Here is an 18,005-nt window from a genome sequence, read left to right as displayed (position 1 = left end):
GCGGGAGTCCGAGACTGTGGAACGCTTGAGCCAGCCAAAGCAGAGGCGCTTTCCTGAACTGGGCACCGCCAACGCCCTGGAATTCAGCTCCCATGCTCCCCTGCCAGCAGCTGAGAAGACTATATCCTCCCTGCTGCTTCCCAGTGAGATGGGCAACTTGACCTGCTTTCCCCCCATTCTCTCTCTCTCTCTCTCACTCAAGTTCTCTGGATAGTTCACAGTTACTGGAAGCATAAGGCATAATGTACAACTAGCCATAAAAAAGTTTAAAACTACAGCATAAAATCAGACTAACGAGCAAAGCAACAACATCGAAGCATTGCAAGGATGGGCAGACTCCTACGGATGGGAAGCCCTTTCTGGCTGGCGAAAGGAAAGGGCAGAGACCCTGTGGAGACTGCAGAACCCGCTTCCAAAGTCACAGTGGGGACTCTGCCCCCAGAGGTCCCCCCCCCGCACAGCCAGCATGGTGCAGTCCGCTTCAGTTGAGGCCCTAATGGTGAAGACCATTTTGGGGGCAGGTGCTGGGGGTGGGTGGCTCAGAACATGGGAAAGGGAAAGGGAAAGGCAAGGCACCACCAGCTTTGGGGAAAACCATTGCACGGCTGGGGTGCCACCGCAGAAAAGTCCCCGTTCTTAGCAGAAACCTACAGCTGGGGGACCGAGTGACAGGGCCTGGGAAAGTATATGCTGGAGGAATCCATCCTTCGGGTAACCCGGCCACAAGTTATCTAAGGCTCAGAATCCTCACTGAACCCAAACATCACTGCATTTATATCTGGACTTCTTTCCCCTGCAAGGAACTCAAGCCTTCCTCCTCTCCATTTGCTCCCCACAACAACCCTGTGAAGTAGGTCAGGGCCAAAGTCACGCAGGGAGCCCCACAACCGATTGGAAGAACTAGAACTCATCTCCCCCAGTTCAGCACTCGAACCCACCACCCACGCTCGCTTCCTCGTGGTTCCCGATTCTTGTCCTGGGCAAAGCAGCGCCTGAGCGGCTGACGTCTGGGGATCCAGAAAAGCCCCTTTCAGGCCACCTGAACTGCAGCCACGGCCGAGAAGCAACATTTCGCCTCTCGAGTCCAGGTTCTAATTTTAGCCTCTCACAGGATCCTCTATTGTTTCCAAACCGGTTCAAGGATGTGATCTGGCACAGTCTCAGACATGGGTAACTCAGATGATCTCAGCTCCTGCAATTTGCTGACTTGTGAAACGTTTTGCTGCTTTTTCTCACATCGTCTAGGCTGGGACCCTCCAGGTGACGGGCACCAGCCCGCCGAGGCTTGGAGACAGGATCCACGCTGGGCTTCTGCAAGCAGCTAATCCAAACCAAAGCAAGGAGGCGCGGAAACAGCTTCAGGGAGCAGCAGGTGAAGACGACACGTCTTCGCAGTTAACATACATTCTGAAACGTGAAAGCCGTTTTCAACGCACTGAGATAGCTGCTGCGTCTGTCTCCACCTTTGCTGAAGAAAATCTGTCCGACACGCTCGTCAGCTTTTGTCACACTGCTATTTTCCCCGCAACCATTCTAGCAAAATACTGAAAACGATGTTGAGATGGGGTAAGGCAGGCCCAGAAATCCCAGAGCCTCGTTTCCTCTCTGGGACAGGGTCCGTCTCAGCCCTGGATCGCCCCTCCTTGGCATGGTGCCCTTTGGGTCCTGCTGTGACATTTATGTTTCAGTGCCATGCCTGCGACTCAGAAGCAAGCCCCACGGAGCTAAAGGGTTCTCTCTCCCAGGTAAGCCTGCTTTGCTTAGCTGGACCTTGACTGGAAGAATCTCGCCTCCCTTCCATTGAACCTGATGCCGAGGGTAGATTTAGCCCAGCATCTAGTCCCCTCAGTGGCCAAACAGCTGCCACAGGATCCCAAAAGCAGGACATGGGTGCAAGGGTACTCCTACCCATGTTCCCCAGCAACTGGTGTACAGAGGCACACTGGCTCCGATTCTGGAGCATTCCTCCATCGGAACTAATAGCCACGGATTGCCTTCCCCTCCTCCAAGAACTCGTCCAGCCCCTTCCGAAGCCGCCCAGACGGGTGGCCAGCACCGCGTCCTGGGGCAGGGAATTCCACCGGTGAGCCAAGCTTTTCTTCCCACCCGTCGCCTCCTCTGCAGCGACTAGAACGGGGCACATCCCACGACCAGTGCGGTCACCCCACAGGTTGGTCGAGGGGCCCACTGACTCTCCGTCTCAATTCCTTCCTGAGAATGCCCAACTTGGAGGCTGCCTTTTCACCGCAGCTGCAAACTGGCAGACATTCTCCCGGCACTGCCCACCGCCACCCCGAGCTCCAAACCCCTCAGCCCAGCCCCGGAGCGGGGATCCTGTGCCCCAGGGTGCATCCCTTGACATTTCCTTACCCTGAATCATGTTTGCCATGAAGACCCTACAGGGAAAGCTTGGAGATCCTTCTGGAGCACCTCTTTTGTTGGGCTGTGGTGGGCCAGGGACCGAATTCCCACTGGGCCCGGTGGAGTTGGGCCGGTCACTGCCTGCCTGCCTGCCTGCCTCATCCCAGGGTTGCTGCTGTGCGGATCTTAAAGAGGCAAAGGAGGACCTTGTTCGGAACCGTCCCGAGAGCCTCGGCTACGGATGGTAAGAGCAGTGTAGTAATTATTAATACTAACCACGGAAGCTGCCTTGGAATCATTGCAACAGGTCACACCCCCCTCCATCAGCAGCGGCCGCGTTGCTCTCTGCCTGATCAAGTCTCCACTTTGCTTTTTTGGAAGCAAACGAGCCCCAGAGGTGATCGTCCCACACGGAGGAGCTGCTTCCGCCCCTCGGTCCGTCTGCCTGACATTCGTTCACCTTCTCTAGGCCTAGAATGCTCTTTTTTGAGGTTCAGTGGCCAGAACTCCACAAAACACGTATCTTGCTTGACAGCAGGTGTCATGCTGCTGGGGGAAGTGCTCTCAGAGGAGAGCTGCCACTTTTCCTTCTCAGGACCCCCCAAAAAATTCCGGGCAGAATTATTTGGCTTCATGGACCCAGGGCTGCTTCTGAAAATGGCCGTGCTCCAGCCTTCCCCAAGCTCATCTTCCACTGGCTGTGGCGCCTGGGGCGCAGCTGCACTCCGGCACATCCGGAGGGTGAAACAGACGTGGGAGAAGAAGACACAGACCTGTTTCCTGTGACTTGGGGCTTCCGTTCCACACAAGTCAAGACAGGAAAAAAGGCCTTCCATTTCCAGCCCGCGGGGAGTTGGTGGCTTCTTCACTCTCAATCTGGATAGGGTTCTGCCTTAAACGAACGACAATCAACCTGTTACAACACTGCATTTCGATTCCACCGTTTTTCCTCTCCCGAGGAACTCGAGTTGTTCCTAACCACAACCCTGTGGGGTAGGTTAGGCTCAGAGCCCCCCACTGAGCCTCATGTTCAAGCGGGGAATCGAACCCGTGCCTCCTGGGTCCCCAGACCACACCACGCCCCGCCGGCGTTTCTGGTGCCCCACCAGCTGGGGGCCCCGAGTGCCAGAAATGGAGCGATAAGGACTGCACGGCTCGCAGCCGTGGCCCCAAGGCGACTGTCGCTGTGCGGTCCCGTCCAGAAAAGCGGCGCACGGAACCGAGGCCCGCGCAGCCCGCCGTTGTGTCAATCAGCCCCGGGTGCTTTTCACAAAGTTCAGGGACCATCTTGCCCGGCTGAGCCGATCGTTATGGCAACAGCACGAGCCGCGTGGGTGGATTCCTTGCGAGATTTTTTTAATGACTCATTTTTTTCTTAAAGAAGTGATGCTTCAGCCACATTTTTTCAAAAAGGCCAAACGGTTTAAAAATAGAAGCCCAAATACACAAACAGTACACACAAATCGGGACGGCACGGCACGCTGTTCTCTGAAGGTCACCCGGGATGAAAATGGGCCTTATCTTGGGGAACTTGGGCTTGTAAAGGCTTCTCTGTTATACACTGGGCAGGGGGAGGGCTACAACCCCCCCCCCCCGCGGCCGATGCATTCCAGAAGAAAAGTATGCAAATCTGAGCTACCTAATCCAATTAATAAAGCTTTGGGCATAGCTGAGCGGGGCCATATCGGCCCTGTTGGAAACAGCTGTGGTTTTGTTAAATGGGTTTCCATGTTACAGGTTTCCCGCAGGCACCAAGAGCATTAAGTCACCTGCAAGTTACCGGGGCGAATTGGCAGAACCGGAGACGAGATGCCAAGAAAAGGGGGAGTGATGCAAAAAACAGCATGAAGCCAGTGGCCCTTTAAGGCACCCTCAGGACGCGTGGGACTACGATGCCCAGCCTTCCCCAAGCCAGCTGGGAACTGCAGGGCACTGTGTCAGAAAGGATGGCTTGAGCAATGTGTTCAGGTTTGCCATCCCATAAAGGGGACCCTTGTTTGCAGATGCTTACCCCACACCAATCTGCAGGCCTTCCTGATGCCACAATATCCTTGTTTACTTTGCATTTTTAAAAAAAATTTGGAGTCGGGGGAGGGAATGGCCTCCTTGATGAAAGGAATCTGGGGGTGTCCCGCTTCTGGGGCATCCCTGGCCGCTCTCTCTACACACCTGTCTATCCCTGCAGCTTCAGACCAGGGATACGCACACCTACGGAAATCAGCAGCTGTCATTCTCCGCATGTTTCAATCCTGTGCCCAAATCTCTCCGAGCACGTGCTGTGAGTTCGTGGAGTACGCTCGGTACGAGACACGCTGTGAACCCTCTTGGGCTCTTGGAAAACAGCAGGGGAAAAAGACCTTGAAATCAAATTAGCACAAGTGTGCATAAAATTATTAATCTAGAGAGAGTTCAGCTTTTCCCAACAGGGGAGGCCACTGGCGTGCCGTGAAGCGGAAGTCTCCACCTGGGCTCTCGGGAGACAGGTTGTGTTCAGCTTTGTTCTGGAGAGACAGCCCCAACACACAATTATCGACAATTGCCGGAGGCTGCTGATGGGGGGGGGGAGCACCCTGCCAGAGGGAACCCTCCTGAGAAAAGGCGCCAGACTGTCTGTCAAGCCTGCAATAATTAAAAACAACAACAACAGAACTTGCTATCCATCAGTCGCTTCCGGACACCGCATTGCTTTTTCCCTCCTTTGTCTAGTGGTGGAAGGTTCCAGAAGACAGGGGTCTTCCGAAGGAGAGAGGCTGAAGTCAGCCACTGATGCCCAGGGAACCCCCTCCCTCCAGAATGGCATCATGCCCCAAAGCAAGAATGAAGCAAGGCTCCACTTAGCATAATGCATGCATATGTAAATGTCGATGCAAAAGGACCAATCTGCAATTTAAACAGGAATGCAAGGCAGCTTCCCTTAGTCCAGAAGCTTGAGCGCTGTGGCCGACGCGGCACCCGACGACACCTCTTCGTGGCCACACACGACTGCACCAGTGGGACCCGGGATCCAAGCGATGCACAAGAGAAGAATCCAGCAGGGACGCATTCTGCTCCCGCCTCTGCACAGGTGCGTGTGCATTAAGGTCAGGCCCCCCCTTGAGTGGCTGGGGGTGCATGGTGCTTGTGCAACCAGTGGCGCAATTCACTGTGCAACCAGTTGCACAACCACGTTTGTGCAAGTGTAATATGCAAACAGCTGCATGAAGGAAGATTGCACAGGGCTTTTCTGGCACTGTTGGAGGTTAGGAAAGGGCGACAAAAATGATCCAGGGTTTGAAACGCTGCCCTGAGAGGAGAGACGGAGAGAACTGGGCATGTTCAGCCCTGAGAAAAGACCGAGTGGGGACAAGATATCCCTCTATGAGAACCTCACAGGCTGCCACAAAGAGGAAGGTCAAGATCTCTTCTTGCTGATGCCGGAGTGCAGGACACAGAATAGTCAATTCAAGCTGCGACAACCCAGATTCAGGCTGGACATCAGGAAAAGCTTCCTCCCTGTCAGACCAAAAGGGCAGTGGGACCGGCTGCCTGGAGAGGTGGGGGGCTCTCCCACACTAGAGACATTCAAGGTGAAACTGGGCAGCCCTCTGGGTGGGACGGTGTGACTGGGTGTCCTGCAACAGCAGCGGGTTGGACTCGATGTCTGCCTTGGCCCCTTCCAGCTCGCCTCTTCTATGCGTCTATGAGCGCTGGATACGGCCCGCTGTGTGGACAAGCAACCTCAGCGCCGTCCCTACCGCTCTTCCTTCTTCCGGGTCCTTGACTTGAAACCAGACTTGAACTGGATCGCCGTCAAACATAGGCCTGTTTCTTGCCAGTTCTCCAAAACAGAGACCTGTCCTCTGTGAAGTGGGGCACCCGGCCACCTCCACACCAAGTCCCTGATGGCCGGGATTACGGCTCCCCAGTGATTCCGAAGCAGTGGCCCGAGCGGCAGCCGCAATGAAAGCAGCAGGAGGAACTGCCGAAGGCCTTTTCAGCACAAGGGCGGGAGAACGCGAGTGTTGCTGCGTCCGAGGCTGCAAAAGCCGGGTGGGGCCACTCCGCCCCCAGCACAGAGGACTGCCCCCAGCCACTCTGCAGCCGAACCGGGGCGTGGAAGGAACGGCGCTCTAATGGGGAACCAAGCAAGCCTTCCGGAGCAGTTCCGTTTCTTACCCCCCCCCGCCCCAGCTAGGCGGCACTCAACTGGCTGGGGCTTCTGGGACAGGGAGTAGCTGCTGTTCTTGCCGACCACCGAGACTCACGGCTCACAGAAAGCCGTGGCCAGAAGGGCCGGGCAGCAGGTGGCGGCGCGCCGGAGCGCCAGTCCGGGCCGCCACAGAAGGGGAAGCGAGTCACGCCGGGTGTGCCGGCCACATGCTGGGCGGGTGGCCCGAGGCAGGGCAGCACCCCTCCCCGCACACGCTGCCCCGAACCGCCGGCCTCTCCTGGGCTCAGGGGGGCTGCTGGCCCCCTCCCCGGGATCACGCAGCCTCCTCCCCCCGGGACTCCCCGCCAGCCGCGCTGGGGAGCCCACCAACCGGACGCAAACAGCCGCCGCGAGAGCCCCCATCCCCGGGGAAGGTCCAGCCCCCCCGTCTGCTTCAGCCCTGGGCAGGCCTTCTTCACGGCGTGGGCTCTGCATGGGAGAAAGGGGACCCTGGAGGGAGCACCCCGGGAAATTCGGGGCTCCACGCTGTATGGAGAGCCTGCAGCAGGGCTGCCCTGCAGGAGGACTGCTAATGGCACTTGTGGGGGGGGGGAAGCGGCAGAAATAGGACCCTCGTTCCCATTCTCCCCCCACGGAGAGGAACCCCAAACAGGGCGACTCCAGTAGGCAAACCAGGGCTTTTTTTTTTGTTGCCGTGCCACCTCTCTTTCCCCACATAGGCTGTTAGGCTCTACCCACTGTACCACACAGTCCCTTATCTGTAGTTACAATTGTTATTTCATTGAATTTGCCTTCTTCCCCTCCCTTGCGAGGAACCCATGGTGACTTTCATAACCTCCTCTACACCATTTATCCTCACAACAACCCTGTGAGGTAGGTTAGGCCGAGAGCTGACTGACTGGCCCAAAATCACCCAGGGAGCGTCATGGCCGAGTGGGGACTTGGACCCAGATCTCCCCAGTGCCCGGTTCAGCCCTCTAACCACTGGCTTCCTCTGTTATCCTATTCTGAATATGGTAACTGAAAACCTGGGCAAAGGGAAGAAAGAAAAGAAAGTAAACTTATCTTTTTTTTCAAGGAAGGACACAAACCTCCCATCTTTAGCTCCTGATGAATTTTGGCACAGAACAAAAGTGGCTATAGCATTTTCTCCACATCCATGTTAACTTGTAGGTCCCCAAACTCACTGCTCCAAAGACACAGAAACCAAGAAAAGGTGTTTTTGTAGTACCTTAAGGACTAGCAGCTTTATCCTGGCAGACAGTTACATCGACAGGTTTCCATTAGCTCTGACCTATTTATTCATTGCTTTAGTTGCAACAGTTACATGACATTGGATAATCAAGTTCTAGTGGTAGGAAATGAAAGGTAAAATGGAAAGCCGGTATAAAATGCAAGGATCAAAACCCAGAGCAACCTTTGTATTATTAGCCCAGATTTTAAAACCAAGAGGCTGGGGCAACAGAAGTTCTTTGAAAGAAATCCAAGAAAACACTCTTAAGCTGCTACGTAGGTTTAATGCTGGGATCGCAGGTCCTTTCCCACCCTGACTAAATGTGCGAAGGATTGCACCTTCATTTAATATTGTCAAAGGACTTCCCTACAGCCACTTTGCAGCTCTCTGAAAGGAATTCGATCTCTGTGCTGTGTGTGACGCTGTGGATTTTCTGTCCCTTATTCAACCGGGAACAATGGGGAAGAGTCGCGGCGGCACCGGTTCCCCCGCCCTGGGATGAAGCAGCTACTAAGGGCAAGATCTGTGCGCTGTCAGAAAGACCCCATTATAATCAGCCCGGAGTGAGACGAAGCAGCGCTCGCTCTCGTGGAGCAGAGAGAGAAGGAAAATGTGCGAGAGAAGCAACCGCTGCCGCTCCAGCCAAGCCACGCACTGCAGGACCCCCTTTCTGGCCTTCCTTTAAGGGGCTCAGGCTGGCCTACCATAACTACCCCGTCTCTGCAGCCCCTTCACAACACCCCTCTGAGGTAGGCAAGGGGAGCGTGCGCTTAGGTTTTCAGGCAGCGGCTGATGATCCTGGCCGTTTTTAAGCAACCTCTTGGCGTGTCGGGACCACCCTATTAATTGCTTTCTGAGCACAACAGCGACCTCTTTGCTCTGCAATGCACCCTCTTCTCGTCTTTTCTAGAAAAGTGATATCCAGAGATAATAAACCGCCGTTTCAGCGTTTCCTGGGTTTGCCGACATCAGCCGACTTCCTCCGGCTATGAGGGGCCCGGCCTTGGTTCCCCCATCTTGCCTCACAGGCCGGCGCTGCTTGACTTTTTCAGCCACCTCTGAGGGGCCTCGTCCCTTGCGCTCTTGCACGCTCCCACAAATCATCGGCGGCGAGTGTGGGCGCCCAGGCGAGCCACCTCCCTCGCGGGTGGGCCTCGGCACGGCCCGTCTCCCCCGCGCTGCGGAGAAGCCACCTTCACGGCGCAGCCCAGAAGCCAACCACGCTGGGCACCGAGCCCGAGGACGGGTGCCAAGCCTCACCTCCGGAGGCTGCCCTGCTTTGCCCCAAGACCACGTCGCTTCCCTGCCTGCCCTTCACCAGAGCACCGACCCGGTGGTGCCGTCCCAGTGCTGGACTATTTTCCGAATGGCCTGGAAGGCTCTGTGTTCCCTGCCACAAGGAAAGGTTGCGTGGCCGCCTGTGCAGGCATCCCGGTGCATCGACCGGGCACCTGCTTGGGAAGGTGGGCCCGGGCGCCGCAGGATGCGACAGAGCAAGCCCCCCAGGCGGAGCCAGCCTCTGCGGCACGGCTTGGGCGTGGCTCAGCTGCCACTTCCTGAGATGTGGGGATGTGGCTCGGAGGCCCCGGCTCCCAGGCCCCCCTCTGCCAAGGGTTCCTGCCTGGGGGCGGCCACCATCCCCCTGCCATGGGGGGGGGGGCAGGTCGGCCCATGGTTGTTGGGGGGGGGGGGGGCACGATCAGGATGATCAAGCGCTTTGCAGGTCGGAAGCTCATGCAAAGAAGGCGCGGGGAGAGAGGTGTCGAAAGCGGAAATGCGGGGGGGCCGCCCCTGCTGCGCGTCTCGCCACACAGGCTGCCTCGTGCTGGGCCTTTGCACCCGGCACCGCGCAGGGCCTGCACGGAGGGGGAGCCTCTCCCGGGCAGGGCCTTCTCCTCGCACCTGCTGCCTTCAGCACCTGTGGAAACGCATGACATGCGACGGGCAGGCGGCTCTGTGGCGCTCCGGCCAGACACACCGCTGCAGCCTGGGCACTGCGGCGCGGAGCCACCCACATTTTCCTTCATCCATGCGTCGCGAACAGCTGAGGCCGCCGTTCCTTCTTTCTGCTCTCGTGTAAGCACGCGCAGCCCCAGCTGGATCAGGGCCTTCGTCCCCCAGGTGCGGAGAACGGCCTCCCTTGTCACCCGTTTCTGTGCCCAGTCGCAGCCTCGGGAGGACGTGCTACAGCAAAGCCTCTGCCGGAGTTTAGTCCTGCCCTTCTGGATTGGGGAGGTCCCGATCCAAATTGGGCAATTAGGACGGCACGCGGCTTGTCCACATGTCTCTCCTCTGGCCTTCCCCGAGCCGGTGCCCTCTGGATGCGCTGGGTGGCACCTGCATCCCTCCAAGCCAGCACCGCCAGCGGCTGGATTCCAAGCGCGGCTGGAACTTCAGCTCCCATGAGCTCCTGCCAGTGGCCAGGAAAGCTGGGAGACGCAGTCCAGCCCATCTAGAGAGCCACCTCTGCTCACCCGGCTCTACTCCAGAGGGCGCCAAAGCCCCAAAGCCCCTGCTCCTGGGCATCAGGTGAGCCCAGGTGCCAATCCAGGGCTCCGCGCTCCCTCAGCTGCGATTCTGAGCCAGGCTGGCGAGCCGCCATGCTTATCAGTCCACGGCCAGGTGCCCCCCCCGCTCACCCCCCCAGGCCTGCCGCTGTTGTGGGTGCAGACGCTGAACGAGCCCTGGGACGCAGGGCCTCCCCACCCCATGCCCCTTCCTCGCAGGGGGGCCACCGGGAAGGTGCCAGTCAGAGGCAGGAGGAGCCGAGTCAGTGCTGAACACCTGGGGAAGGGGCGGGCTTTCAGGCCGGTCTCAGAAGCCCTTCCAGTTCGAGCGCGGGAAGCTCAGGGACTCCAACTCCTATCAGCCTCAGCCAGCATGGCCAGTGGACGAGGATGAAGGGGCATGCAGCGCCGCAATCCCTTAAGCTGGGTGTATGCCTTTCTACTTCCCCAAATTTCTTAGTCTTGCAGATTTTTTTTGAGAGCGTAGATCCTAAAACTGCTGCTGGTTTATTCTTATCAGCAACACCATCAATGTCCATTTCACCCAAGAGTCCATTTACAAAGGATTAAATATGCCATGAAAAACACAATATACAAGGCACGTAAAACAAACACAATAGAAATATGCATAAAACATAATATAAAAACCATCTAAAATATATAGGAATAAATAGGAACAGAAAACTCAACCTGCAGCACCTTCCTTGGCTGCAGCTGACAGTCACCCCATGCCCAGAAAACCTCTTGACTGGACTGTTGCAACACACCCTACATGGGGCTGCCTTTGAGGATGGTATGGAAACTTCAGCTGGTCCAGAACGATTGACGAAAGAGGGGCCATGCGCCCAGATCATGCCCACTTCTTTCCATCTACGCCGGCTGACAGTTGAGGTCCGGTCCCAATCGACATATAAAGCCCTAAATGGCTTGGGACCAGGACGCGTGAAGGAAGGCCAACCATGAAGACCTGTTTAGCGACCCTTCTCAAAGCACCGTCCCCCAAAGAGGTGAGGGGGTTGACAAACAGAAGGTGGGCCTTTTCAGAGCGGTGCCCCCCGACTGTGGAACAGGCTTCCCAGAAAAGTACTCCTGGCACCCGCATTATTAGCATTCTGTGCCATTCCTATTTTCCAGATATTTTAAAGGTGGAATAATATTGGCTTTATATTTTAGGGATTTTTGTGGTTTTCTTGCCATTGTACCTGAGTAATTTTAAGACCATGAGCTATGTAGCTGTTGTAATTGTATTAATATATGTATTTTATCTGTTTTCACGATTGCTTTTTATTAAACTGGAGTTTACAAAACTTAAAAGGATCAAATAAACAGTTCAAGCACACAATCCCATCCATGCAGTCAACTGCCCCCAAGCCTTGTTTCGGGACCCACCTGGGCAGTTTTGTTTATTGGGCAGTATAAAAATTGTTGTGGCTATTATTATTAGCCCAATGGCAAGCAGACGGCCACAGGTTCTGCACCCCAGGCAGCCGTCTGTCTCCAAGGATGTCCAGCCAGATGGTTCTGGAAAGCTCACCAGCAACGCCTGGCCACAGGATCTGTCCAGCCAGATGGGTGCACGGCCTCCTCCTGCCCAGCTCCTCAGCAAGCCCCCCTCGAGAGGAGACGCGCCTCTGCTGGGAAAGGAGGGAGCCCATGGCCAACAAGGCCAGTAGCCGCTCAGGTAGCCCCCCCCTCCTCCTCCATCCATCTCTCCAGCCCCCCTTTAAAGCCGTCCACACTGGCAGCCGCCACCCCTTCCCACGGCAGCAAATTCCATCATTCAAACACGGTGAAGAAGGGCTTCCTTTAATCTGTCCCAACCCTCCCACACATCAGTTCCATGAGATGCCCCCGTTTCATGGGAGAGGGAGAAAAATGCCCCCCCTGCTTTCTCCACCCCATGCATGGCTGGAAACCCCTCTGTCCTGTCCCCCCTTCCTCTCAGCTGAACATCCCCAGTCGTGGGAGCCACACCCCAGAGGGGAGCTGCACCGCCCTCCCCCCTGATCATTTTCCTTGCCCTTCCTTGAAGGCATCACACCCATCCTCCTTGGGGCACTTGCGAGACTGCCCCACTTCCCCCATGGATGCCTCCCATCCCCTTCTACAGTCACCCCCCAGCTGCCGGCAGTCGCCACGTCTCGGGTCTGATCTCCGCAAAGGCACCGTGTGTTTTCATGGTCCCCACTCCATGTGGTGATCCCAAGATCCCAGCCCGATTAGAAGTGTGGGGCAGCGTGCTCGAGGCGTCTCCCTCTACACTCCGGCACACCTCTGCCCCAGCCTTCCCCAGCCTGGTGCTCCCCAGAGGGCCTGAACTACAACGCCCATCATTCCCACCTAGAACGGCCAGGAAATAAATATGCAAAGGACCCTGGCTGCATCGGTCTGTCTCCCTCCTCTGCCTGTTTTCTACGCCCGGAAAGACCACCGCCTCAATTGGGCATCCAGCAGGGTCTCCTTCCCAGAGGGTTTTGCAGGGTGCCACACCCACCGGGACGATGCCAAGCCGCCGGAAAGCAAAAAAGCCAAATGGCTTTCTCCATCATTCTTAAGCAAATCGTATTTCAGTTCTGCCAAAGGCCATATGGTAGAAAAGAGGATTAAAATTTGAGAATTCAGAGAGATCCTGTTAATATGATAGAGGTGGGAGGGGGGACCCCATCACAGCACCGAAGCCTGCAAGAATCAGGAGACAGAGACGCTCACAACAGCAACGCTCCCCGTGGGGTGCCCCCCCCCCAGATTCAGAGTGCTCTTTCTGCCTGGGAGGGGCTGCTTTGGCTGGAAGGCAGGCCAAAGCCGCTGTGCCTGTTTCCTTAAAGTAACAGCGAGTTCAGAGCCAGCGGGGTGGCATTTTCAGGGAGCAGCAGGTGAGTTGCAGTGCCTGCACCGTTTAAATCAAGCGTGCAAAGCGTCAAGGGCCTTTCAGGCATTTCTCCTAAGGGATGTGAACCAACAGGATCCTTCGTCCAGTCATTACTTATGTACCCAGATGCCACGAACCATTAACTAGGGCTGTTAGACTCTATTAATATACGATTAACGTGGGAAACCAAAGGAGCCCAGGACGTGGCGTTTCCCACATACGGAGCTGAAGAGCTGCGCAGGTTGGAAAGGGGCTCGCCTCTTCCATCCGTTTCTCTCTCTGGCTTGCCCCCCACCTTGGCATGAAGCTGCACACAATCCCCCCCCCTCCCTGTCTGACTGAGTTCTGCTAGACATACCTAGTGCAAAACTACATATGTCTACTCAGACATAAACCCCACTGAATTCACTGGGGCTTGCTCTCACATGTATGGATATAGGATTGGGAGCTGGTCCTTACAGACTGGAAACCTGCTTTCAGAGGGTTTTTTCCCCTGAAAGAGAAAGATGCTTATTTTGCTACAAATACTTGTGCTTAAGAAATCAGCATTAAAATAGTTTCTGTTTTCATATCCGTGTCTGAGGTTAAACGCTTTTCTTCCGCACCAACATGGCTGATTCCGGGGGGGGGGGGGAGCCCATAAGAAAGGAGTGAAAATGTGAAGGCTGGGCTATTCTGAAGGGTGGTAAGGTGGGCACCTATTTGGGGGAGCTGTCGTGACAGGTGGGGAGGAGAATTTGGTTGAAAAACTGATCTCCATCTTGAAAAAGGCAAGGAGGGGGAAGAAGGCAGGAGGGTATTCATCCTAGATTAAGACAGGCAGTCCAAAGTATCCTAAATTCGGCTTTTGCTCACAGTGTCTGAACTCCATTTGGTGGCCAGATTTGCCAGTTGCCAGTCACCCACCCCCCCCAGCCCCGCCTGGGTCGCCTCTGCAGTTTCAAAATTCAAGGAAGTACCCAGCCCAGTCCATTTCACGACTGGGTGTGGTGTAAACCCAGCGGCTGCCCATCCGGGTCCGGACCTTCCCTGACATCTGGGCACGAGGGCGGCGATGGAAGGACGCCTCGCCGGTTTCCTGCCTACCCGGGCAAGCAGCGCTTGCGCCCACGCCTCGGAAAGGAAGACAACCCGCGAGCGGGGAGAAATATTTGCAGCTTTAGGGAGCCCGCGGAGACCCCCCCGCCCGTGCTCAGCCAAACCCGGCGCCTCCCGTTGAAGGCGCAACTTTAGCAGTCACAAACCCAGCAGAGCCAGAGCCGTGGGCGTGCTCTCGCCCCGATCCCCACCTCGAAGTGTGCCCCGTTCAGACGGGCAGGAAGACACGCTCCGTGCCTGTGATTCCTAGGGTGATTAGCCTTTGCACACGCGAGTGGAGGAAACGACACCTCCGCTGGCGTGTTTCCCCGAACAAAGGGGCTGCGAATCGGGAATGCGGGAGGAGGCGAGGCGAGGCGCACCCTCGCCCAGATCTTCCGTGCAAAGCTCGGCATTCGCGTCCATTTCAGATGAGCCACGCTCGGTGGGCGCTGCGACCCTCCCCCCCCCGCAGTGTGTGTGTGAGAGAGAGAGAGAGAGAGAGAGAGAGCGCGAATACATTTGGATGCAGCTGCAGCGATAAAGCGGTTTGCACAACGCAAGGCTGCGGGCACACCGACGGTGCGCGTGGGCTGTGCACGCCCCCGGCGAGTGGGAAGCCCTTTCCCCCCGTGCCCCCTGCACCGGGACGCTCGTGGGGAGCCGCAGCCTCCCCCTCCCCCTCCCCCCCCTCGCCAGCCCCTGGAGCGCACGACGCGGCGGGTCCTGCCACCCCTTCCCCGGCTCCCGGCGTTTCCCCGGGAAGCGTTGCACGGCGCCCGCCAGCGAGGAGGGGCGCGCGTGGGGCAGGGACACCCCCACCCCCCACGCCCAGCGGGCGCCCCATTCAGCGACCCCCGGCCGCGCCGCGCGGGAAGGGGCGCCCGCCCCCGGCTCGCCGCCTCGCACACGCACCTGGAGGGCTCCGCAGACGCGTCCGCCCGGCTCTCTCCGGGAGGGGAGGCTCGCCCTGCTCCGCGCTTCCCGCGCCGGGTCCGGATGGGGCGAGCGGGAGAGGACGCGGCGCCGCGACAGCTGCAGGGGGCGCGGAGGAGCGCAGGGCGAGCGCGACTGCCTGCGAGCGGAGAGCTGCGTCCCCACCCAGTCCGCCCCGTGCGCGCGCGCGGGTGCCCGTGCGGGTGCGCGCGCCCGCGATCTCCGCGCCGCGAGTCACAGGAAACCGCCCGTCCGCTACTTCCTCCTGCAGCGTCTGGCGCGGAGCGCGCAGCCCCTCCGGGTGGCCGCCCGCCGACGCGCAGCGCCTCTGCGCCGCTTCTGCTTTTGCGGCGGCTTAAGCGGCGCAAGGAGCGCCGCTGCCCTGCCCTGTCCCGCCCTGCCCTGCTCGCGGGCGCGGTGGCGCTTGTCTGCCATGCGGAGCGCCAGCACCGGCTCGCAGCGCGCCCGCTTCGCTCCGGTGGAGGCGGGAAACGGCCGGGCGACTCCCGGCCGCCCCAGCCCGAATGGGCCTCCGAGGCCCAGCATGCCCCAGCGAGGGAGAGGCGGTCCCGGGGCATGCTGGGCGCTGGGGACGGGGTGCTGGCCAAGACCAGCACGGATGGCCCTGCGGAGCCCTCGACCTGGGGGGACCTCGTGGGCGCCCAGGCCAAGGCCCGCTCAGGACACTCGGCCTCCTGGACAGGCGGCTGCCCAGCCCTCGGTGACAAAAAACCGGCCCCTTCAGGGCAGTCTGTTTCCTACGACTTCAACCTAATTCAGGGCTGGGACTCATTTGCTGGCCCTGTGCCCTGGTGGGTGTCGATTCATAAAGTATGCCTCTGGGAGTGTGCAGAGTTCCTTTCCCACATTGCTTGGAGGTTCTGGCAAGAGTGGCTTCTTCCCCGCCAGCTGTGGAGCACCTGTGTTTGGTACTCCAGCTGTTGAAAGAACCCACCTTTTGCTGCTACCTGGAGACAGGAAAGGGCACAATGAATAACTTCGGTGAAGACCTGAAGCCCCCTCTGAGCGAGCTGAACGCCCCGTGGCCTTGTTCTGGGCAATCTGACATAAAAGGGCAGAGTTCTTGGAGCATACACAGAGTGTGTTGTGCTTGTTCCTTGGGAGGAAAGCGATGGCAAATCTAGACAGCATACTAAAAAGCAGAGGCATCACCCTGCCAACAAAAGTGCGTATAGTCAAGGCGATGGTTTTCCCAGTTGCAATGTATGGCTGTGAAAGCTGGACCATAAGGAAGGCTGAGCACCGAAGAATTGAGGCCTTTGAATTGTGGTGCCGGAGGAGACTCCTGCGAGTCCCTTGGACCGCAAGGCGATCAAACCGGTCAGTCCTAGAGGAGATCAACCCTGACTGCTCTTTAGAAGGCCAGATCCTGAAGATGAAGCTCAAATGCTTTGGCCACCGAATGAGAAGGAAGGACTCCCTGGAGAAGAGCCTGATGCTGGGAAGAATTGAGGGCAAAAGGAGAAGGGGGTGGCAGAGGATGAGGGGGCTGGGTGGGGTCACTGGGGCAGTGGGGGGGGCTTGGGTGTGTTGTGCAAAAAGCTGCAAAAATACTCCTCCCCAAGTTAAATAAGCAGGACTACCAACAGAGTGAGGCGTTTCCTTTGTTTATCACAATAGACGGGGAGAACCTGCTCTATTGGAATCTCTCCAAAGCGCAAACACACGAAACAGCTCCTTCACCCCTCAATCCATCTGCCACAGTCCTCCCCTTTTCCCTCACTGGGGAAGCTACCAGGAGTTCTGTCCGCCTAGTTCATATTCCCTGCCTCATCCCATTCCATATATCTGCATACATCGCAGGTACATTATAATTAGCCCACTGTCTAGTCAGGGTGTGTGAGTTGATACTCATCAACCAATGACACCTGCCTGCTTACAACTACAGGTTCACTAGTTCCCCCCTCTCTTAATGTCCCCCTGCCCCATGACCCAGTCTCATAAAACTCCCGGGGGGACGAGATAGGAAGGAGCACACTTTCTTTCAAGCCAATTATATTTTATTTCCCTCCACCTTCCTTCACTTCAGGCTTCATGGCTTGGTTGTTTGCTTCTCTGTTTCTCAGTCACCGAGTGACTTTCTCCAGGTAAACTCCGGAATATGGTGGAGAACATCAACCTGGAGGAATATTGTCCACGACGACGTTGCGACTGAACATAACGCAACAACCCAACACAACACATGCTGTCTCTGGGCATTCAGCTGGCAGAGGGCCTGTTGCCCCAGCTGACGGAAGATGGTACACCCCTCCTCTGCCCTCCCTCCTTTCAAAGGCCCCCCCTGCTGAAGGAGCGGAGGGGGCCCCCCCCCCCCGCTGAGGCAGGATTTAGCTGCAGAGACGCTGAAAGGCTGCAGCCCGCTGTGCGCGGTGAAAAGCTTGCTTACCAAGTGGCCGGCGTGTAGCGGTGGATCAAAGGAAGGCGATGAGCATCTTGTTCAGCGGGGATGGAGAGGCAAGTCAGCGCGAGCTTCGGGGCCCTCGGCGGACTTCGGGTAAAGAAGATTCTCCGCTTCCACCGAGCCGCCTGACGTCCAGTCTGCCCACGCCACGAGGAGTTTGCATCCTCCACCCGCTCGGCATAAATGAATCCCTGATTGTCTCTTTTTCTCTCTTCTAGGCTCTGGCTGGGTTTGCACAGCGCCCGAGCCATGGCGGGTTGTGAGCCGGGTTGGCTTGTCCTGCTGTCCGAACCCAGCCGGAATGGCTTGTGGGTTGTTAACGGGCCATCTTGCTCTGTTTGGTGAGCACAGCAAGCTCCTCTGAGTCGCCGTGTGTTCTTGTGCTTGCAAACTCGGACCCCCCCCCCCTTCCATGCTCGGATGCTGGGGCTGTGCGGCCTCCGTGTGGC

General features: G+C 57.4%; 1 protein-coding gene across 2 annotated transcripts in view; it reads right to left on the bottom strand.

Moving 5' to 3' along the window:
• The window catches only part of GNG2 (G protein subunit gamma 2), a 41,569-nt gene extending 26,316 nt beyond the window's left edge, over positions 1-15,253 (bottom strand). For both annotated transcript variants that reach the window (XM_044436658.1, XM_044436659.1), the window contains exon 1: positions 15,114-15,253. The gene's annotated coding sequence lies outside the window, so the exon portion shown is untranslated. The remainder of the gene's footprint in view (positions 1-15,113) is intronic.
• Between the last annotated feature and the right edge of the window lie 2,752 nt (positions 15,254-18,005).

This window comes from Varanus komodoensis, unplaced genomic scaffold (genome assembly GCF_004798865.1).
Source record: "Varanus komodoensis strain SLA01 unplaced genomic scaffold, ASM479886v1 scaffold3, whole genome shotgun sequence".
Taxonomy (NCBI): Eukaryota; Metazoa; Chordata; class Lepidosauria; order Squamata; family Varanidae; genus Varanus; species Varanus komodoensis.
The sequence above is the reverse complement of the archived record's forward strand: the minus strand, read 5'-3'. Positions and strand labels throughout refer to the sequence as shown.